Genomic DNA, 23,486 nt, shown 5'->3' with positions numbered 1-23,486 from the left:
CACTATTGTTGTTAGAGATTGTTTTTGAATCTATAGCTCAATTTGGGGTGAAATTCCATTAACAACAATGAGTCTTTCAATTCGTAAATATGGAATGTCTCCATTTACTTAGATCTTTAATTTTCTTTGGTACTGTTGTGTGGTTTTCAGTGTGTATGTCTTGCACTCCTTTTGTTAATATTCTTCCTAAGTGTTTTATTCCTTTTAATGCTCTTATGAATGAAGTTGTTTTGTTTATTTCATTTTTGGATTGTTTGTTGCTAGTATGTAGCATATTAGCTGGTTTATAGCTGATAGGAAGAAATATAATTGACTCTTGTGTTTGTTCTTGTGTGTTGCAGTCTTGCCAAATTCATTTATTAGTTCCAGGAATTGTTTCTACATATAGGACCATATAATCAGCAAATTAAAAAGTTCTGTTTTTTTCCTTTCAAATCAGAATGCCTTTCTTTCCTCTTTTTTTTTACTTTCCCTTCTTTCTTTCTCCTTATTACAGTGCCCAGAACTTCTACTACAATATTGTAGCAAAATGGGACAATCTTGCCTCTTTAGTGGCAAAAACAGACATCCTTGCTTTGTTCTTGAACTTAGGGGTGAAAGCATTCAGTCTTTCAACATGATGTATGGTGTTAACTCTAGTTTTTTTAATAGATGCCCTTTTGTTAGATAGAGGAAGACCTTTTCTGTACTTAGAGTTTTTAAAAAATATAAATGAACATTTGATTTTTATTAAATAATTTTCTGCATGTAGTGAGATAATCATGTTTTCTCCCTTTATTAATATTTATTAATTTCCTTCTTATTAATATTGTGTTTACAAATATAGTTCATTATGTTATTGGATTTTGAATTTTATTATTTACTTATTTATTTAAAGATTTTAGTAATTTGAGAGAGAGCATGTGCACAAGCAGGGAGAGGGAGAAGCAGGCTCCCCACTGAGTAGGAAGCCCAACACGGAACCTCCATCCCAGGACCCTGGGATCATGACTTAAGCCAAAGGTGACTGAGCCACTCAGGCACCCCAGATTTTGAATTTTAAGTGGACTTTGCTTTCAAGATTAAATCTCATTTGTCTTAGCTGTATTTTCCTGTATTGTTGAATTTAGCCCACTAGTACTTTTTAAGAGGATTTTTGTGTCTGTATTAAAAGGTATATTGAACTATAGTTTTCTTGTGATATCCTTATTTGGCCTTGGAATCAAGGCAATACTGGCCTCACAGTTAGAAAGTATTCTCTTCTTTACTTTCTGAATGAGCTTGTGAAGAGTAGACTTTGTTTTGTTTTTAAATTTTTGAGAGTTCACCAGTGAAGGCATTTGGGCTTGGGCTTTTCTTTGTGGGAGGATTTTAATTTACCAATTCAATTTTTTTTTTCCCTTGTATAGGTCTATGAATATGTAGTTGTTTGTAATATTCCTTATAAGCCTTTTAATTTCTGTAGCATCAGTAGTATTTTCCTCTATTTATTTTGATAATTTGGTAATTTATGTCTTCTTGTCTTGCTAGAAATAGTTTGACTATCTTAGTTGGTTTATCAATTTCGTTTATTTCTTCTTTACAACCAACATTATGTCTTATTGTTTTGCTAGAAATAGTTTGACTATCTTAGTTGGTTTATCAATTTCGTTTATTTCTTCTTTACAACCAACATTTAGTTTCAATGGTTTTCACTATTATTTTGTTTTCTGGTTCATTAATTTTCTTTCTAATCTTTATTATTTCCTTCCTTCCATTTGCTTTGGGCATTTATTTTTATCAAGTTTCTTGAAGTGGAAGCTTAGGTTAATAAGACTTTTCTTCTAATGTGATATAGGCATTTGTAGCTATAAGTCTAAGCTTTGCTTTCAGTACATCCCATCCAGTTTGGTATGTTGTGCTTTCATTTTCATTTAGCTCAACATATTTTTATTTATATCTATTTTTAAAAGATTTTATTTATTTATTTATTTGACAGAGCATGAGAGGGGTTAGAGGGAGAGGGAGAAGCAGACTCCCTGCTGAGCAGGGAGCCCAACATGGGGCTCAATCCCAGGACCCTGACATCATGACCTGAGCCAAAGACAGATGCTTAATCGACTGAGCCACACAGATGCCCCTCAAAATATTATTATAGTTCTCTTTTCATTTTTTGATCTAGGTGTATTATTTAATTTCCAAATATTTGGGATTTTTCCTTATTTTTGTCGTGGATCTCAAAGTTCCATTGTGATACATATATTTTGTTGATTATAATTTTTAATTTCTTGAGACTTGCTTTTTCCTAGCATGTGTTTTATCCTGGAGAATGTTCCATGTGTGCTTGAAAAGAATGTGTATTCTGTAGTCATTGAATAGAGTTTTCTACTAATATCAGTTAGCTTAAGTTAGTTGATATTTTTATTTATGTGTTGGCTATCATTGTTGATTTTAGGACTAGATGTTCTATCAATTAGTGATGGTGTGTTTTTGAAATCTCCAATTGTTATTGTTGAATTGTCTGTTTTTCCTGTAATGACGGTCAGATTGCGCTTTCTGAGTTTTGGGGTTCTATTATTAGTTGTATATAAATTATAGTTGTTATGTCTTCCTAATGTATTAATAGGTTTATTCTTATGAAATGTCTCTTTGACTCTAGCAATATTTCTTGCATTAACGTTTGTTTTATTTGATATTATATCCATTTTAGCCTACTTATGTTTGCTGTTAACATGATATATCTTTCTCTACTTTGACTTCCAGTCTATTTGTATGTTAGGTGTGTTTCTTGTAGATAGCACCTAATTCAGTTGTGCTTTTCCATTTAGTCAGTCTCTACTTTTTGATTGAGATATTTAGTCCATTTATATTTAATGTAATTGTTAATTTAAAAAAATATATGTATTCATGAGAGACACAAAGAGAGAGGCAGACACACAGGCAGAGGAAGAAGCAGGCTCCCCATGGGGAGCCCGATGCGAGACTCAGTCCTGGGACTCCAGGATCAGGACCTGAGGCAAATGGAGACACTCAACCACTCAGCCACCCAGGTATCCCTTTAATGTAATTATTAATATGGTTTTATGCCTGCCATTCTGCTGTTGGTGTTTGATGTATCTCCTATTTCATATCTCTTTCTCTTTGACTTCCTTTTGCATTAACTACTTTTTAGTCAGCTGTTTTTTCTGTGGACTATTAAATTATGCTTGCTTTTTTTTTTCTGTTGTTATTTTAGTGAGATTGCAAAATGTGTCTTAATTTATAGCAGTATACTTCAGATTAATAGTAACTTAATTCCAGTAAAATATAGAAACTTGTTCCTATGGTTCTCCTTTTCCTCTCCCTTCCTTACGGTTCTTATTGCCATCAGTGTTATGTCTACATATATTAAGAACTAAACAACTGTACCTCTAAATATTTCAAACCTAGAAATGTTATAATTATTACTTTATCAATTTTGTGTATTTTAAAGAAGATAAGAGAAAAAATGAGAAAAAGATTTTTAAAAGATATATTTCAGAGAGAGAGCAAGAAAGAGTGCATGAGTGTAGGGGGAGGGGCAGAGGGAGAGAGAGCCTTAACCAGACTCTCTGCTGAGCATGGAGCTAGATCAGGGCTCAGTCTCACAATCCTGAGATCATGACCTGAGCTGAAACCAAGAGTCAGATGCTTAACCAACTGTACCACCTGGGTGCCTGAGAAAAATATATTTATGATACATTTGTATTTACCTACATGCTTAGAATTTGGAACACTTTTCATTTTTTCTTGCCATTTCAAGCCCACGTCTGATGTCATTCTCTTCCAGCTTGAAGGATTTCCTTTAGTATTTCTTATAAGACAGGTCTCTGCTAGGAACAAATTCTTTCAATCTTTTTCTGGGAATATGTTCATTTTCATTTAAAAAGATATACAGGTTTTATTTATTTCCTTAAATAATCTTTGCACTCAAAAAAAAAAAATAATAATCTTTGCACTCAAACTCATGACCCCAAGATCAAGAGAAGCATGTTCCTCTGACAGAGTCACCTAAGTGTCCCTTTCATCTTCATTTTTTGTTTTGTTCAGTTGGTTGAGAGTTTTTTTCTTTTCAAGACTTTGAATATGTCATCCACTGACTTCTGGCCTCTATTATCTCTTTTGAGAAGTTAATTGTTAATCTCATTGTTCCTTTGTATATGATGAATGTTTTTTCTCTTGTTGCTTTCAAGATTTTATCATTCTGTTGGTCTTCAACAGTTTGAGATGTGTCCTCGTGTGGATTTCTGTACTTACCTTTGTTAGAATTCACTGAGCTTTTAGATTTGTGGGCTAGTTTTTTTACATCAAATTTGGAAAATATTTGGGCCAGTGTAGCTTCCAATATTTTTTTCTGTTCTATACCATTTGATTCCCCCATTATACATATATTGATATATTTATGTTGTCCCACATGTCTCTCAGGCTCTATTTGTTGTTGAACATTTTTCTCTGTTCTTCAGGTTGGATATTATCTCTTTATCTTAATATTACTGATTTTGTTTTTACCACCTCAAATGTACTATTGAGTCACTCTGCTGAATTTTTCATTTCAGTTACTATAATTTTGAACTCCTAGTTTCTATTTAATTCTTTTGAAATAATCTCTCTCTCTTTTTAAAAAATATTTTATTTATTTATTTGACAGAGAGATTCAGAGAGAGAGAGAGAGAGAGAGCACAAGCAGGGGGAGCAGGAGAGGGAAAAGCAGGCTTCCTGATGAACACGGATCCTGATGTGGGACTTCATCCCAGGATGCTTAACCAACTGAGCCACTCTGGCTCCCCTAAAATAATATCTCTTTTTTGATAACCTCTATTTGTTTACCACTGTTGTCAGATTTTTCTTTAATTCTTTGAGCTTTTAAGAAAAAGTTCTATAAATATAATCATAATAGCAGCATGAGGTCTCTGCTATATGTAACACTTGGGGTCACTCAGAGATAGTTTTTATTGATTGCTTTTTTTTTTCTGACTATAGGTCACACTCTCTTGTTTCCTTGCATATCTTAACTTTTTTTGTTGAATTTCAGATATTTTGAAAAACATATTATAGCAGTTGTGGTGAGGGTGGTGGTGATGGTGGTTGTTTTATTTTGTTTGTGATGAGTAATGTAACTGGCCTAAATTGTGAAATCTGTCTCCCCATAACATGCAGCTGATGTCTCTGTTCAGTTCTTTTTCTCATCTTTTATTATTTATTATTTATTTATGCATTCATTTATTTTTAAAGATTTTATTTGAGAGAAGAGAGTAAGTAAGCAAGAGAGCACAAACGGAGGTTGGGGAAGAGGCAGAGGGAGAGGGAGAAGCAGATTCCCCATTGAGTACAGAGCCTGACTCAGGGCTTGATCCCAGGACCCTGAGATCATGACCTGAGCTGAAGGCAGATGCTCAACTGACTGAGCCACCCAGGTACCCCTCATCTTTTTTTTTTTTTTTTTTTAAACCTGGCTTCCTAGGGGTCTTTCCTGTGTCGGCATAGCTGAAGTTACAGCTAAAGATTAGTCAGAGGTTATGGTCAAATATCTCAAGTCAGCATGGCTTCCACTCTCTACAGATAAATCTGGATGTGGGTTAGGGAGTCCATTCAAAGTTCAGACTGCTTTCGAGTTTGCCTTAGTTTCTATTTTCACTGGGCACTCTGTGCATGTATTCAGGCTCTTTTGTCATTAATATGTTTGTGTGTTAAGCTCTAGTCTCTACTATGGGTGTGCTCAGCCTCTGGTTAACTGAGGCCATGTGGAGAGTTTTTCAAGTCTTCTTTGGCTGTCTTAACTTCTTGAATACCATATCTGCCTCATCTGTCAGTTTATGACTGGCTCCAAACAGAATTGTTATCTTAGGCTATGAAGCTGTTGTCTCTCTGCTACCTTGTGACTAAAATGACCACTTCATTTTTTAAAAAATATTTTATTTTTTTTATTCATGACAGACACACACACACACACACAGAGGCAGAGACACAGGCAGAGAGAGAAGCAGGCTCCATGCAGGGAGCCTGACATGGGACTTGATCCTGGGTCTCCAGGATCATACCCCGGGCTGAAGGCGACGCCAAACCGCTGGGCCATCGGGGCTGCCCCCACTTCATTTTTTAAAAAAAGATTTTATTTATTTATTTATTTGAGAGAAAGAGAGAGAGTGGGTGAGAGAGCAGGAAGTGGGTGGGGGAAGGTAGAGGGAGAAGCAGACTCCCACCTGAGCAGGGAGCCTGATGTGGGGCTCAATCCTGGGACTCCAGGATCATAACCTGAGCAGAAGGCAGATGACCCACCCAGGTGCCCCTGAGATGACCACTTTAAACACTAGTGAACCTCCTTGACAGTAGCAGTGAAGCTGTTTCCCATAGGTGGGTATGCCCTGGTTGAACTACCATGCTGAAGAAGGATATGGGGTGAGGGGAGCAGCCCCAGGCAAGAATACTACAGTATGTATGGGAATTTCACCTAAAGTTACTTGTTTTCATGGATGAATGCTTCTCAGTTTGTTGTATGCTGGAATTTCTGAAGTGTTGAAACTCTCATTTTTGACAGTTTTGAGCAGTTTTGTAGTTGCCTTGTGGGGAGAGGCTTTATCAGCCTCCTCATTCCATCATGCTGAAGTGAGTCTGTTCTAGTTATTGTATCTTTGAGATTTATAATCTTTATTTGATTCTTTCTTTTTCCCGTTTAAAAGAGATTACAATTCTCTAGTGAAATTCTTCACTTGTCATCTGTTTTCTTGAACATATTAATCATAGTTCTGTTAATGTCCATATCTGATACCTTCAGTATTTGAATTATCACTTTCTCTCATTCCCTCTGAGCCCAGGTTTTAGAAAGTGAGACAGTGGATCTGAAAAGATTGTGGAAGCCCTGGATGGTGTTATTTTTCTTCTGGAAGACAGAGTAGGGGTAGCCTATTTTTATTTAGTCAGAGTTTGAAAAAATCTCATTGGGTTTTGTTCCCTTTGAGAGATATCTTCCTCTTGGCTTTCCTTTATTCCTAGCATTTTAGAGATCCCAGTTATAAGCCTGAGGTGTTTACTGGGGCCTTCCTCTTTAGTGACCCTGAGCTCTACTTCTTTTTTCCTGTGCCCTACAAATCTGCCAGTAACTCTGCTGGTATTTTAACTTCATGTGTGCCACTTTCTCTTTGGTTTTCTGGCTTCTCATATTATATGGTTTTGGAAACTTGAAGGGAAATGTTGTATAGAATATTGGTCTTGGTTCTTTGCACTTCCCCTTTTTGGGGGATCTTGGCTCCTCCAGTCCCACCTGCTTTGGTAAACCTGAACTTTTATTTCTGAGCATAACTCAGTAAGCCAGAATTTTTGAGGTGTTGCTTTCTTTCTGGCCTCCTGGCCCCCCGAGTGTGCAAAGAAATTGGCAAATGCCTTAATCAAAAATGGCAGAGAATGTCAGCTCAGTTCATTTCTTTTCCCTCCAGGGTCTCTATCAAGCCCTGGTGGCTTTGGTTGCTGTCGGAAAATTTGAACTTTTTTTGCTTTTGTGAATTTTGCTTAGCTTTTCTTCATGGAGGGTTGGTCTGATATAAATGACTTCCTTCTTTATGGAAGTGGATCTCCAAAAGCATTCTTTACCATCATTACTTTATTTAACCTAAGTTGACAAAAACATGATCATTGCAATTGTTTTTCTCTAGATGAGGGTCTTTTCTTATAGAATCATCCAAGGCTGTCTCTTCAAGATACTAAGACCAGGCAGAAAAATTTTTTAAATTATCTTGCAAAATTTGAGCTAGGGAACCTCTATTCAATATTGTTCAATAGCTAAGAGACTAAACTTTTTTTGCATAAAAGGATAAACTGACTTGCAGTGTTATTATAATATTGGTCTTTGGAATACTTTTCTCTTGAACTGGTTAATTTCTTCATTATTTCTTAGAGTAAAATCAAATATATAAGGCAATTTTATAAAAATTTGATGATGGCTTTTAGTGTTGATCTTTATTTGTAATTTGTGGAATATTAAGACCAACTTTATTTGAATTTATTATTAGAAAAACACAAACATCTAGCTTAACTCATTGTCAAATTATTATTTTTTAGTTTTTTAGTGAAATGACATTGAATGCTTAATTTGTAATGCTGGTTTCTTTGGGATTGAACACTTTACATTATCAAAGTAAAAATCAGTCTTGATAATAGCTTTCAAAAATTATTAGATAAGATTCATTAATTGTGTCAAATATACCACTCTGGTGGGGGATGTTGATAATGTGTGGTCTATGTATATGGGAAATCTCTGTACCCTCCTCTCAATTTCACTCTGAACCTTAAATTGCTCTAAGAACATTAAAGTTTTCAAAAAACTTACCAGATCCACAGAAATTACATTTACGTACTCTGATATACCAGTGTTGCTCTGATATATGCTGGATAAGCTTTAATTATTAACTCTAAATTGATAACCTAAATATGTTAGGTGCTGTTTTTCCTTATACTCCTGTAGTAAATAACCAATATAATGATGGACTATAATGATCTTAAGGATGTGTTTTTGGTAGCCATTGATTTTGAATTAATAGAAGCTCAAAAGTTGAGGTGATAACATTTTAAAATAAATTTCATTGTTTTTGTTCAAGATGTTAAGTTTATGCATGTGTATAGTACACTGGAGACTAAAAAAGAGATAAATCAGTGACTTTCCAGAATATATGAAAATCTTGTTCTCTTTTTTCTGAAATTCTTAGAGTTATTCTAACTTTCCTTCAAAAAACAAGTTCCTGCCTCTTTGATGGAGACACAGAAGCAGAACGTTCTGTAGGAACTAAATTATGAGATAAATGAATATGAAGGTGGCAGTAGAAGTGTGCACTGCTTCTCCCGCTGCCCGGAAACTGCTATATTTGGCATATATTTCTGTCCTAGCTGGTAGGTTGTGAGCTCTCTGAGAAAGGTGACAGCCTTGTGCTCATTGTTGGATATATGGTACCTGGCACATGAGAAGTATTCCATAAACACTGGCTAAGTAAACCCCATCAAAGAAAAATTTTGTACCAGACACCTGTTAAAAATGGCAAGGACAGCTTTTAGTACTGCTGCAGTAGGAGAGAGAGACTTCAGTGTAAACTGAGCTCGACACCACTGAAACAAAAGGGGAGAGGCCTTTTCCATCCTGGGGTGCACAAAAGGAAAGGTACCAAAAAGTCTTTAAGAGAGGTTGTATGGTTAGGCAATCTGGCAGTTATCTGGAGGAGAAACAGATTTCTCCTATCTTTAGGACAGGAAGTAGTTTTGCAAATTTGAGCAAGGCACCCAACCCAGTTAGGCTCTTACCCTCCTGTAGAAACTAGGGGAACAGGAGAGCTACCTCCCTAGATGTTTGCATTTCAAAGAGGTGGCTTCCAAGTCCTTAAGGAGATGTTTCAGATGGTAGAAGATTAACAACTCAGCGGGGCAGTACAGGGATTTACAATTGCAAGCTTTTTAAGGGAAGTGCTCTAAGAGAAGGGAGCCTATCCTTAGTGGCCTGTCATCAGCCTTAGGACTAGAACAAACAGTAAATTCATCAGCAGCAGTGAGCTTTCTTGGATAGATGATTGGGAGACCTGAGTTCCTCCTACTAGGAACATGGCTTTGGGCTGATAGAAACTATGCTCGTGATTGTGGAAGTCTCTTAGGGTGGGGAATGAAATAATTTGTGCTGAAAGTTACAGTTTTCATAGACCAGGGTTGAAGCCTGATTGAGGAGAAGATTCAGAGGAGCCTGGACAAAGCTAGGTGAAAAAGAGAGTCTTTGTCAATAACACAGAGAACGAGGGTATTTTATGTGTGGAAATGTAAAGTGAAACCAAAAAAAGAGGTAGAAATCAGGAATATCTAGAATTTAATGTCCAGGACTAGCTCGGGGAGAAGGAACTAATGTTTGTTTAGCCAGGCACATGACATCTGTTATTTTTACTTTATCCTTCTAATAACCCTGTGAGGTCGATACTATCTTCATATTGAATCATGAGTCACAGACTCAGATGTTTTAAGTAACATGATCAAGGTCATCTAAGTTCATGATCGCTGGAGTTGGTATTCAGACCCAGAGTCATTTGACTTCAAGTTGCCAACACATTGTCATATATGCTTACCAACGTGTATTTTAGTGTTCTTATATAGCAACTTGCTTTTCTTAGGAATAACTTACATTAGTAACAGTTAGCATTGATAAGCTGTTTACTGTCTGTACCAAATCCTAAGAAGAAAATTTAGCAAGTCTTGATAAACATTGAGTGAGAAAGTAAGAGTGTTACTAGTCCTTTGCTTTTGGAGGATATAAATACTCTCAGTTGTCATTGGAATTACTGCTAACACCCCAATACACATGGAAAAGCTGCTCCTGATCACAGATCTCAGTAGTGCCGAAACAGGAAGGTCTGTAGCCCAGAATCTTAATTTCTCCCATGAAAAAGCTATGACCCAGAAAAGTTAGGTGATCTCCCCAAGTGATTGACTCAAGATCCCAGAGCTTGCTCATTAGGGAAAGCTGGGATTGGCTTAACTGAAAATTACTGTGGCCCAATTTGGGGATTTACCCTAAGATGTCATCATCACAGCATGTCTTTATCCAATGTCAAACTGCCACAGTGTCGCTACTGCATTCTCTTAGAAAATAACCAAAAGAGGTGAAATTGCCTGTAGGTGGAGGTGACAGTGACTCAGCAGTGTCTCCGCAGCCCCATCAGGTGATCCAGCAGAGCTCTCTGTGTCAGACACTCCTGCCTGAATCTGCTAAGTCTCTTTCCAGTGACCCGCCCCACCTCCGCTACACTTTCAGCAAAAATAAACAGCGATATGACAACAAAACAGCTAACACAGATCTAAAAAACCAAACTTTTAAACTTTTTTTTTCGCCTAAATATGTCCATTCCAATGTTTTAAAAATTTCAAAGATTGAAGTAATACCACTCCTCTTCCTTGTGTCCAAACATTAATTTATGCTGTTTGGGGTATTAAACAGTAAGTTGGGTTTTTTTTCCTCCCGTGTTGTTTAACCTCTATCATTGCTGTGGGTGAATTTTCATTTTAACAGTTTCCCTCTCCTATTTTTGGGCTAAAATAACCCACTAAAAGATTGTAGTAAGAACACTAAACAGGACTTTTACCTCCCTTACAAATTTTTAAGTGTACAATGCCATTTTGTTGGCTAAAGGTTCAGTGTTGTTCAGCCAATCTCGGAAGCTCACTCGTCTTGCTTTCTAGCATATGCCTGTTGATTAGTAAGTCTTCATTTCCCTCTCCCTGCTATTCCACTCTGATTCCAAGAATTTGTCTACTTTAGACATTCATTTAAGTGGAATCCTGCAGCACTTGCCTTTATGTGATTAGTTTATTTCACTTAATATAATGTGGTTTACTTTACTCAATATAATGTCCCAAAGATTCATCTATGTTGTTGAAAATGGTAGAATTTCCCTTTTTGGGGGTGGCTGAGTAGTATTTCTCTCTCTCTCTCTTTCTCTCTTTCTCTCTCTCTCTCTCTCTACCACTTCTTTATCCATTCATCTGTCAATAGACATTTAGGCTGTTTCCACATCTTGGCTACTGTGTGTGAGTGGTATTGCAGTGAACATAGGGTGCTCATATCTCTTCAAGATCTCGATTTCAATTCTGGATGAATTCCCAGAAATAGGATTGCTGGATAATATGGTAGTTCTGTTTTTTTTTTTTTTAAGATTTATTTATTTATTAGAGAGAGAGAGAGCGAGCGCACAGGAGCAGGAGGGGCAGAGGGAAAGGGAGAGAGAATCCCAAGTAGACTGCAGTGAGTGTGGACCCCAAGCAGGGCTCGATTTCACAACCCTGAGATCATGACCTGAGCTGAAACCAAGAGTCAGACACTTAACTGATGATGCCACCCAGGTAGTTCTAATTTTAATTTTCTGAGGATCCTGCATGTTTTTCATTATGGCCACACCATTTTGCATTCCTACCCACAGTGTGCAGGAATTCCAATTTCTTCACATCCTTATTGCCATTTGCCTTATTGATATTTTCTGATTTTTGATACTAGTTAACATGACAGTTGTGAAGTGGTATCTCATTATGGTTTTGATTTGCCTTTTTCCTTGATGGGCAAAACTGAACACTTTTTCATATACCTGTTGGCTGTTTGTATGTCTTCTTTGGGAATGTGCTTATCTAAATCCTTAGCCTATATTTTAGTCAGCTTATACGTTTTTTGCTATTGAGTAGTAGGAGGAGTTCCTAATACATTTTGTGTATTAACTCCTCATCAGACACATGGTTTACCAACATTGTCTCCCATATTGCAGGTTGTCTTTCACTCTGTTAATTGTTTCCTCTGCTTTGCGGAAGCTTCTCAGTTTGATTTGGTCCCACTTTTCCTCTGCCTTTCTGGTGTCCCTTTTATTCTGGTGAGGGGATCCCTGGACATGGAAACCTTGGGGGACTCTTGATGCCATTGAGTCACACAGTGGGCAGGTGAGTTACTAGTGAAGATGTGAAGAGAGAGGTTAGCACTGCACTGAGTGTGAGTGTGTGTGGTTGTTAATGACCAGTGAGCATGATGGAATTAGGACAGCAGAGAGCAGAGATAGAAGTGTGGGCTTATGAGAGTCCATCCCTACAGATGTAAGGGGTTTATGGGAGACAGGACGGAGGTGGAATCTAGTCTTTCACTTTCATGGAGTAATGGAATAGGCAGTAGGAAACCCTGGGTTATAAGATGGGGTAAGTCAGGACCACTCAGAGAAAGGCAAACTAGTCCTTAGAAGAGGAAAGTAGAAAATCAGGATAGACTACCACCACAAGATAACATTAAGGGGTAGGAATGAGGAATGCAGAAACGTGTAGCTCTACCTCCTTTGCATTGTTCCCTTCCCATACTTTGGGTCCTTCTCTTGAAGCGTTTATCCTCAGTTGTATAATAGCTGAGTTACTCATTGGGCTCCACCTCTACATTGTAGATCATGGGAGGGAAGGTCATTGCCAGCGCCTAGCACAGGGACCATGTGTAGTAAGTATTCGATAAATATTTGGTGTGAACAGATAGACATGGTGGATGGACAGGGGAGGAAACAAAATATCCATGAACACATATGTTGGAAGTAAAGACAGAAAGCTTTCTTAGTTGTATTAATTCTTATCTTTTTATTATGAAAAAGTTTAAACATATTCAAAAGTAGAAAAAAATGGCAGAATTAATCCCTTTTTACTAATTACTCAGCCTTAACAATGATCAACATATGGCCAATCTTGCTTCATTTATCTCTCCCCCTCCCCACTGGATTGTTCTACACAAAGCCCAGATGTCATATTATTTCATCTGTGGATACATTCAGTATGTGCCTTTAAAACAGTAAAGAGACTGGGCTGTTTAAAAAGTCCAATCACAACACTATTAACACACCAGGAAATAGCACAGTAATTCCTTACTGCTATCAAATATTGGATTAGTACTCAGATTTTCCATTGTCTTGTTAAATTTGTTGTCCAGTTGGTTATGATAGAATCAGAATCCAAATAAGGACTATACATGATTTAGTTGATAAATCTCTTAGGACTTTTAAAAAAGTTTTTATTTAAATTCTAGTTGGTTAACATATAATGTAATATTAGTCTCAGGTGTATGATACAGTGATTCAGCAGTTCCATACAACACCATGCCCTCCTTAATCCCCATCACGACCAGTGCCCTCCTTAATCCCCATCACCTATTTCCCCCATCCCCATCCGCCTCCCCTCTGGTGACCATCAGTTTGTTCTCTATAGTTAAGAATCTGTTTCTTGGTTTGCCTCTCTCTTTTCCCCTTCGCTTGTTTGTTTTGCTTCTTAAATTTACATACAAGTGAAATCATATAGTATTTGTCTTTCTCTGATGGACTTATTTTACTTAGCATTATGCTCTCTAGCTCCATCCATGTCATTGCAAATGGCAAGATTTCATTCTTTTTCATGGCTGATTAATATTCCATTGTATTTATACACCACATCTCCTTTATCCATTCATAAGTTGATGGACACTTGGACTGTTTCCAGAGTTTGGCTATTGCAGATAATGCTGCTGTAAACCTCAGGGTGTGTGTTGCCCTTTGAATTAGTATTTTTGTATTCTTTGGTAAATTTCCTAACTAGTACAGTTGCAGGATACTAGGGTCGTTTTATTTTTAACTTTTGGAGGAACTTCCGTACTGTTTTCCAGAATGGCTGCACCAGTTTGCATTCCCACCACCAGTGCAAGAGGGTTCCCCTTTCTCCACAGCCTTACCAACACCTGCTGTTTCTTGCATTGTTGATTTTAGTCATTTGGACAGTCATGAGGTGATGTTTCATTGTGGTTCTTTTTTTTTTTTTTAATATTTTATCTATTTATTCATGAGAGACATAGAGAAAGAGAGGCAGACACACAGGCAGAGGGAGAAGCAGGCTCCATACAGGGAGCCCGATGTGGGACTCAATCCCAGGACCCCAGGATCACACCCTGAGCTGAAGGCAAGTGCTTAACTACTGAGCCACCCAGGTGTCCCTTCATTGTGGTTCTGATTGCATTTCCCCGATGATGAGTGATGTTGAACATCTTTTCATGAGTCTGTTGGTCACATATGTCTCCTTTGGAAAAATATCCATTCATTCTTCTCATTTTTTAGTTGGATTACTCGTTTTTTGGGGTGTTGAATTTTATTAAGTTTTTTATATGCTTTGGATACTAACATATCCATATGTCATTTGGTAATATCTTCTCCCATTCCATAGGTTGCCTTGTCATTTTGTTGATTGTTTCCTTTGCTGTGCAGAGGCTTTTTATCTTGAAGTCCTAGTAGTTAATTTTTGCTTTTGTTTCCCTTCCCTCAGGACACATATGTAGAAATTTGTTACAGCTAATGTCAAAGAGGTTACTGCCTATGTTTTCCTTTAGGATTTTTATGGTTCCATGTCTCACAGTTAGGGTCTTTAATCCATTTTGAATTTATTTTTGGTATGGTGTAAGAAAATGTTCCCGTTTCTTTCTTTTGCATGTTGCTGTCCAGTTTTCCCAACACCGATTTTTGAAGAGACCATCTTTTTTCCATTGGATAGTCTTTCCTGCTTTTTTAGAGATTGATTAACCATATAGTTGTGGGTTCAAATCTCTTAGGGCATGTTTTTTATTACAAAAATTTTTTTAAGATATTATTTATTTGAGAGAGAGAGAGGGAGGGAGGGAGAGAAAACACAAGCAGGGGGTGGGGATAGAGGGGGAAGCAGACCCCCTGTTTAGCAGGACTCAATCCCAGAACCTTGGGGGTCATGACCTGAGCTGAAGGTAGACACTTAACCGACTGAGCCACCCAGGTGTCCTCCCTTAGGACTTTTTAATCTATAGGTTCACCTTTTACTTTTCCTTACAGTTTATTTATTGAAGAAACCAGATCCTTTGCCTGTAGAATTTCTCACAGTGTGAATTTTTACTAATTGTTTCCCCATGGTGTCGTTTAATTTGTTTTTCTATTTGCTATATTTCTTGTAAACTGGTAATTAGAAACAAAGGCTTGATCATATTTTTAATTTTTTGGCAGGACTTCAGAGGTGGGGTATGTGCTTTCTAACGCATGGCATCAGGGGCACATAATACCTTGTCCCCCACCTTTGTGAGGTGAAGTTTGAACAGTGAGCACAGCTGTTGTCAGCCTGATGCCTGCATTATAAACATTGTCATCTGCTTCTTGCCTAATGGTTTTAGCAACTGTTGATAATTATTGTCAAGATCACGGATTAGCAGACTTTCTCTGTAAGGGGCTGGGTAGTGCATGTTTTCAGCTTTTGCAGACCATGTGGTCTCTGTCATCGTGGTGGGCCAGCAGCTTTGGGGAATACGTAAGTGATGGGCATGGTTGTGTTCCTGTAAAACTGTATTTGCCATCGTAGATTTGGCTCGCTAGCCATTGTTTGCCAACTCCTGACCTACACCGGTTGTTTCAAAATTCGGGGTTGCAAAATAATATACTAATTCTATCATTCTTTGTTTATTAATTGAAGTGCTTCTGTAGTGAAGAATTTTACTTCATCCATTATTGATTTACTCTAAGGAACTATTTGTAGAGGAAGGGCAGGATAAATGCTCGAGTCTTTCCCTTTGTTTATTATCTACTTTCAGAATAAGGAGTTGGTTTCTTAGCATCCTCCAAAGGTAATCAGTTTGGTTTAAGAATCATCATGAAATTATGGATATTAAACGTATTTGATATTTCAGCCTTCCTAGACATAGGCCGTGTGGCTGTTAGTGTCACACTGCAGCCACGTGAAACTTCAGAGGCACCATTAGCTCCATAGCAGAATGTCTGTTGTAGTTTTTTTTTTTTTAATTGAGGTATAATTAACATACAGTAAGTAGTATGTTAGTTTCAGGTGTACAACAGTGATCTGACATTTGTGTACATTGCAAAAATGGTTATTATGATGAGTCCTCTTACCACCTGTTACCTTACAAAGTTAATACAGTGTTCTTGACTGTATACCCAGGATGCACATTACATCCCCATGACTTGTTGATTTTATAACTGAAGGTTTGTACTGCTTAATCCCCTTTAGCCATTTCATCCCCATCTTCAACAGCTTTCCCCTCAGGCAGCCACCTATCTCTGTATCTCTGAGTCTGGGTTTTGTTTTATTTATTTTATAGAGTTCAACATAAGTGAAATCATGTGGCATTTGTCTTATTTCACTTAGTGTAGTTGTGTACCTCGAGGTACATCCATGTTGTCACATTTCATTCTTTTTTATGGCTCAGTAGTATTCCTGTGTGTGTGTGTGTGTGTGAGAGACATCTTTATTCATTCATCCACAGATAGGCACAGAGATTGTTTCCATATCTTGGCTATTGTATATAATGCTACAGGGAACATAGGGCTGCATGTATCTTTTTGAACTAGTGTTTTCATTTTTTTCAGATAGATGCAAGTAGATAGATAGTGGAATTGCTGGATCATATGGTAGCTCTGTTTTTAATTTTTTGAAGAGCCTCCATACTGTTTTCCATAGTGGCTGCACCAATTTACATCCCCACCAACAGTGAACAAGGATTACATTTTCTCTACATCCTCACCAACAATTGGTATTTCTTGTCTCTATGATACTTGCCATTTTGTCTGGTGTGAGGTGGTATCTCATTGCATTTCCATGATTGGTGATATTGTGCATCTTTTCATGTGCTTGTTATCCATCTGTGTCTTTTTTTGGAAAAATGTGTATCCAGATCTTCTGCCCATTTTTAAATTGGATTCTTTGGGCTTTTTTGTTTTGTTTTTGTAATTGGGTCATATGTTTTTTTAATGTACTTTGGATATTTACCCCTTATTAGATACAAGATTTGCAAATATCTTCCCTCATTCAGTAGGTGGTCCTTTCTTTCATCTTATTGATGGTTTCCTTCACTATCAGAGCTTTTTAGTTTGATAGTCTTATGTTTGCTTGCCTTTTTTCTTCTTTTGTAAAAGATTTTATTTGTTTGTTTGTTTATTTATTTATTTATTTATTTAACAGAGAGAGCACAAGCAGGGGGGAATGGCAGGCAGTGGGAGAGGGAGAAGCAGGGTCCCCTGCTGAGCAGGGAGCCCGATGTGGGGCTCAATCCCAGGACCCTGTGATCATGACCTGAGCCAAAGGCAGATGTCCAACTGACTGAGCCACCCAGGTGCCCTGCTTGCCTTTGGAGTCAGATCTTCCAAAAAAACATCATAAGGGAACCTCCATCTTCCAGTAATTCGCCAAAATGACCAACACAAAGGGAAAGAGGTGAGGTACCTGCTATATGTTCTCTAGGCCTTTTAGAAAACATGGAGTTGTTCCTTTGGCCACATACATACGAATCTATAAGAAAGGTGATATTGTGGACATCAAGGGAATGGGCACTGTTCAAAAAGGAATGCCCCACAAATGTTACCATGGCAAAACTAGAAGAGTCTACAATGTTACTCAGCATGCTGTTGGCATTGTTGTAAACAAACAAGTTAAGGGCAAGATTCTTGCCCAGAGAATTAATGTCCGCATTGAGCATATTAAACACTCAAAGAGCCGAGATAGCTTACTGAAGCGTGTGAAGGAAAATGATCAGAAAAAGAGGAAGCCAAAGAGAAAGGTACTTGGGTCCAACTGAAGCGCCAGCCTGCCCCACCCAGAGAAGCACACTTTGTGAGAACCAATGGAAAGGAGCCTGAACTGCTGGAACCCATTCCCTATGAATTCATGGCATGATAACTGTAAAGACAATAAAAGACCTCAGGATTGTAAAAGCGTTTCTCTTAAAAAACAAAAATCAAACAAAAAAACATCATAAGACCAATGTCAAGGAGCTTGCTGCCTAGGTTTTATTCTAGGAATTTTATGGTTTCAGGTCTTTCCTTCAAGCCTTTAGTCCATTTTGAGTTGATTTTTTTTTTTTTTTTGTATATATGGTATAACGTAATGGCCCAGTTTCATTATTTTGCATGTAGCTGTCTGGTTTTCCCAACATCATTTATTGGAGACTGTCCTTTATATATTTGTATATTCTTGTCTTTGTCATAAATTAATTGTCCATATAAGCATATTTTATTTATGGGCTCTTAATTCTTTTTGATGTGATTGTAAATGGGATTTTTAAATTTCTTTTTCTGATAGCTTATTATTAGTGCATACAAACAATACAACACATATTTGTATAACAATTTTGTATCTTGGAAGTTTACTGAATTCATTTATCCGAACAGTTTTTTTTTTTATGGAGTCTGTAGAGTTTTCTATATATAGTATGTCATCTACAAATAGTAACAGTTTTACTCCTTTCTTTACAATTTTCATGCCTTTAATTTCTTTTTCTTGCCTAATTGGTGTGGCTAGGATTTCTAACACCATGGTGAATAACAGTGGGGATAGTGGGTGTGTTTGTCTTGTTCATAATCTTAGAGGAAAAGCCTTTAGGTTTTCACTGTTGAATGTGATATTAGCTCTGATTTTGTCATATATGGCCTTAGGTATATTCCTTCTGTGCCTGCTTTGTTGAGAGTTTTTATGGTAAATTGATGTTGAGTTTTTGTCAAGTGCTTTTTCTATCTATTGAGATGATTATGTGATATTTATCTTTAATTTTGTTAATGCGGTATATCACATTAATTGATTTGCAGATGTTGAACTATCCTGGCATTGCTGGAGTAAATCCCACTTGAGTATGGTGTATGCTCCTATTAATGTATTGTTGAGTTCAGTTTGCTAGTATTTTGTTGAGGATTTTTGCACGTATGTTCATTAGGGATATTGGACTATAATTTTGCGTGTGTTGTGTTTGTGTGCATGTGTGGTGTCCTTGTGTGGTTTTGGTATGCTGACTTCATAAAATGAGTTTGGAAAGTTTCTCTCCTCATAATTTTTTTGGGAGCGTTTGAGACAGATCGGTATTAAATCTTTGAGTATTTGGTGGAATTCACTCATGAAGCCATCTGGCCTTGGACTTTTATCTTTGGAGTTTTTGATTACTGATTCAATCTTCTTATGAGTAATCTGTCTATTCAGATTTTCTATTTCTTTATGAGTTAGTCTTGGAAGATTGTAAAGTCTAGGGATTTATCTATTTTTTCTAGATTGTTCAATTTGCTGGTATGTAATTGTTCACAGATCTCTTGTGATCCTTTGTATTTCTGTGGTATCAATTGTAACATCTTTTTCATTTCTCATTTTATTTATTTGAACCCTCTTTTTGGTGAGTGTAGCTAAAGGCTTGTTAATTTTGTTAATCTTTTCAAAGAATCAGCTCCTAGCTTCATTGATCTTTTTTATTTCTTTGTCTTAATTTATTTCTGTTCTGATCTTTATTTCTTTATATATTTTTTCTTCTTTTTACTAACTTTGGGCTTTATTTCTTCTTTTTAAAGGTATTTTTTAAGTGTAAAAGTAAATTGTTTGAGATTTCTGTTATTTCTTGAGGTGGGCCATATTGCTATGAACTATCAAAAGTGATAACCAGGGATCCCTGGGTGGCGCAGCGGTTTGGCGCCTGCCTTTGGCCCAGGGCGTGATCCTGGAGACCCAGGATCGAATCCCACATCGGGCTCCCAGTGCATGGAGCCTGCTTTTCCCTCTGCCTGTGTCTCTGCCTCTCTCTCTCTCTCTCTCTGTCTCTCTCTCTCTCTGTGACTATCATAAATAAATAAAAATTAAAAAAAAAAACAAAAGTGATAACCACTTTTGCTGCATCTCATCTATTTTAGTGTATTGTATTTCTTTTATGTTAGTCGCTAGATATTTTTTTATTTTTTCTTTGATTTCTTCTATGACCTAGTAGTTGTTCTATGACCAGTTGTTTAATCTCCACATATTTATAGTTTTTCCAGTTTTCTTCTTGTAATTGATTTCTAGGTTCATACCATTGTGATCAGAAATGATACTTGATCTGATTTCAGTCTTCTTGAATTTATTGAGACTTGTTATGTGGCCAACCATGTGATCTATCCCAGAGAATATTCCATGTATACTTGAGAAGAATATGTATTCTTCTGCTTTTGGATGAATGTGCTGTATATATCTATTAAGTCCATCTGGCCTAATGTCATTTAAAACCATGGTTTCCTTATTGATTTTATGTCTGGATGATCTATCCACTGATGTGAGTTTGTATGGTGTTTAAATTTCCTAATGTTACTGTATTACCTTTTAATATTTGCTTTATAAAAAATAATATTTGCTTTATATATTTTATATATTTTTGTGCTCCTAAGTTGGGTGCATATATATTTATAAATGTTATGTCTTCTTGCTGGATTGACTCCTTTATCATAATGTAGTACCCTTCTTTATCTTTTATTATAGACTTTGTTTTAAAGTTTATTTTGTCTTTATGAGTGTGTATGTATACCAGGTTTCATTTCATTTCCCTTTGCATGGGGTATTTTTTTTTTTTATGCCATCACTTTCAGTCTGTGTCCTTACTTCTGAAGTGATCTCTTGTAGGCAAAATATAGATGGATCTAGTTTTATTACTCATTTAACCATTCCATGTTTTTTGGTTGGAGAATTTAATCTGTTTTCATTTAAAATAATACTTCCATTTTGTTAACTGTTTTCAGGCTGTTTTGTAGTTTCTCTCCATTCTTCTTCCCTTGTGGTTTGATGACTTCCTTTAGTTTTATGTTTCATTTTCTTTCCCATTTTTTCTTTTGTGTATTTATTATAAGTTTTTGCTTTGTGGTTTATAAGAAAGTTCACTTATAACTTCCTATGTATATAACAGTCTGTTTTGAGTTGATAACAACTGAAATTTGAACACATTCTCAAACTCTATATTTTACTCCCTGCACCATGTTTGGTGCTTTTGATGTCATTTTTTACACCTTAACTAATTATTGTAGTTTTAGTTAATTATACTACTTTTGTCTTTTTAACTTGTATGGTAGCTTTATAAGGGGTTAATATGCTACCTTTATTATATATTTACTTTTTGCGGTGAGACTTTTACCTTTGTGTGTTCCCTTGTTATCAGTGTCATTTCTTTTCAGCATGAAGACATCCCTTTGATATTTCTTGTAAGGCTGAGTTAGTAGTGATGAACTCCTCTAGTTCTTGCTTGTCTGGAAAATTCTTCATCTCTCCTTCAGATTTGAATGAGAGCCTTGCTGTGTAGTGTTTTTTTGGTTGGAAATGTATTCATTTCAGCACTTTAAATATGTCATGCCACCCTCTTCTGGCCTGCATAGTTTCTGTGGAGAAATCTGATAGCATTATGGGGTTTTCCTTGTACATAACAACTTTTTTTTTTCTTTTGAGGCTTTAAAGATACTCTCTTTAACTTCTGACATTTTAATTCTCATGTGTCTTGTTATGGCTGTCTTTGGATTCGACTTATTTGGAACTTTTTGGGCTTCTTGGATCTGGAGGTCTGTTTCCTTCCCTAGGTTAGGGAAATTTTCAGTCATTATTTCTTGAAATAAGTGCTCCTTTTTCAGTTCTTTTTTTCTGGGACCCCAATATGTGACTTATTCCACCTGTTGTTGCAGATATCTCTTAAGTTATCTTAATTTTTTTTAAAAAAAGATTTTATTTATTTATTCATGAGAGACACAGAGAAAGAGGCAGAGACTTAGGCAGAGGGAGAAGCAGGCTCCATGCCTAAAGCCTGATGCAGGACTTGATCCCAGGTGCCCAGGATCATGCCCTGAGCTGAAAGCAGACATTCAACCACTGAGCCACCCAAGTGTCCCAAGTTATCTTCATTTTTAGAAATTCTTTTTTTTTTTTTTTTGATGCTCTATCTGGATGAGTTCCATTGCTTTATTCTCCAGCTTATGGATACATCTTTCTGCTTCATCCAGACTGCTGTTGAACCCCTCTAGTGTATTTCCCCATTCAGTTACCGTATTCTTCATCTCTATGACCTCTGTTTGTTACTTTTTTGTTTTCTATCTTCTTGTTGAGGTTCTTATTGTGTTCATCCATTTTCCTCCCAAGTTCAGTGAGCATCTTTCTAACCATCATTTTGAATTATCAGATAAAATTCTTGTCTTTGTATCATTAAGGGCTTTTTCTGAAGTTTTGTCTTGTTCTTTAGTTTGGAACATGTTTTTCTATTTCTTTATTTTGCTTGACTCTTTGTGTTTGTCTCTGTGTGTTAGGTGGAACATCTACCTCTCTCAGTCTTGAAGGTGTGGCCTTCTGTAGGTGTGATCCTTCTTGTTCAGACCTGCCTTAGCTCCTGGTTGTCTTTCAAGCCTTTGTGACTGTCAAAACTTCCTAATGGGCCTCATTGCTTCAGATAGTGCCAAGACCTGTCAGTGATCCAAGGGGAAGAATCTTGTTTAACACCTAGATACAGGCTGTTTGGAAGCCAGACCCTCAGGCAGCAGCTCTTAAAGTATGCAAGTATATATAGTCTTGTGGGGCTATAATCATGGCTGTAGCAAGGCCAAAGGGTTGTGCAAAGGATGGTGTCTCCCTGCTATGTTCCCTGCTATGTTCCTTAGCTGCTAGATGTGTGGCCTAGCCTGCCCTTCAGGCTGAAGCTATAGGCAAAGTAAATAGGCCTTTTTTTTTTTTTTTTTTTTACCTCAGGAAGATTAGGGTTGTGTTTCCTTCTGTTGTCTGTGTAGTGGTGCCCTAGAGATGGTGTCCTGCCAAGAGCTATTTCTCTGATCATTACATCCCTGTGGAGCTCTGGAACACCAGCCTTCTTGGTCACCAGGGCCAGGTGCCCAGATGTCTCCTGTGTGGATTGCCCATGACTTCTGGCATGAGCAAGACAGCTGGAGAGTGTACTTGGTGGGCCATGCTCGCTTCAGAAAGGCAGTGGGAAAATATCTTGTCTGCGTGTGCCCACAGGCTTTGGCAATGCAGCGAGAGCCTTGTCTGTGCATGTGTGTGCCTCACTTGTAGTGATTATCAAATAAAGCAATGGTCTCTTTCTGCAGCTGTAAAATCCATGATGCTACAGTTTTACAGTTTTATTAGGTAAGGAAAACATTTAATGTTTCTTAAACTCAAAAATTAGATTCTTTCTTGTAGTTTTACGTATTTTTATCTGGGTTAATATACTTGTTTATGTATTTATTTTTTAG

General features: G+C 37.0%; 1 protein-coding gene and 1 pseudogene across 3 annotated transcripts in view; both read left to right on the top strand.

Moving 5' to 3' along the window:
• The window catches only part of RNF182 (ring finger protein 182), a 63,760-nt gene that overhangs the window by 17,606 nt on the left and 22,668 nt on the right, over positions 1–23,486 (top strand). The window lies entirely within an intron of this gene.
• On the top strand, positions 17,678–18,200 carry LOC121499286 (annotated as a pseudogene).

Source organism: Vulpes lagopus, chromosome 10, assembly GCF_018345385.1.
Source record: "Vulpes lagopus strain Blue_001 chromosome 10, ASM1834538v1, whole genome shotgun sequence".
Classification (NCBI taxonomy): domain Eukaryota; kingdom Metazoa; phylum Chordata; class Mammalia; order Carnivora; family Canidae; genus Vulpes; species Vulpes lagopus.
Note: the sequence above shows the minus strand (reverse complement) of the source record. Positions and strands in the feature narration are given on the sequence as shown.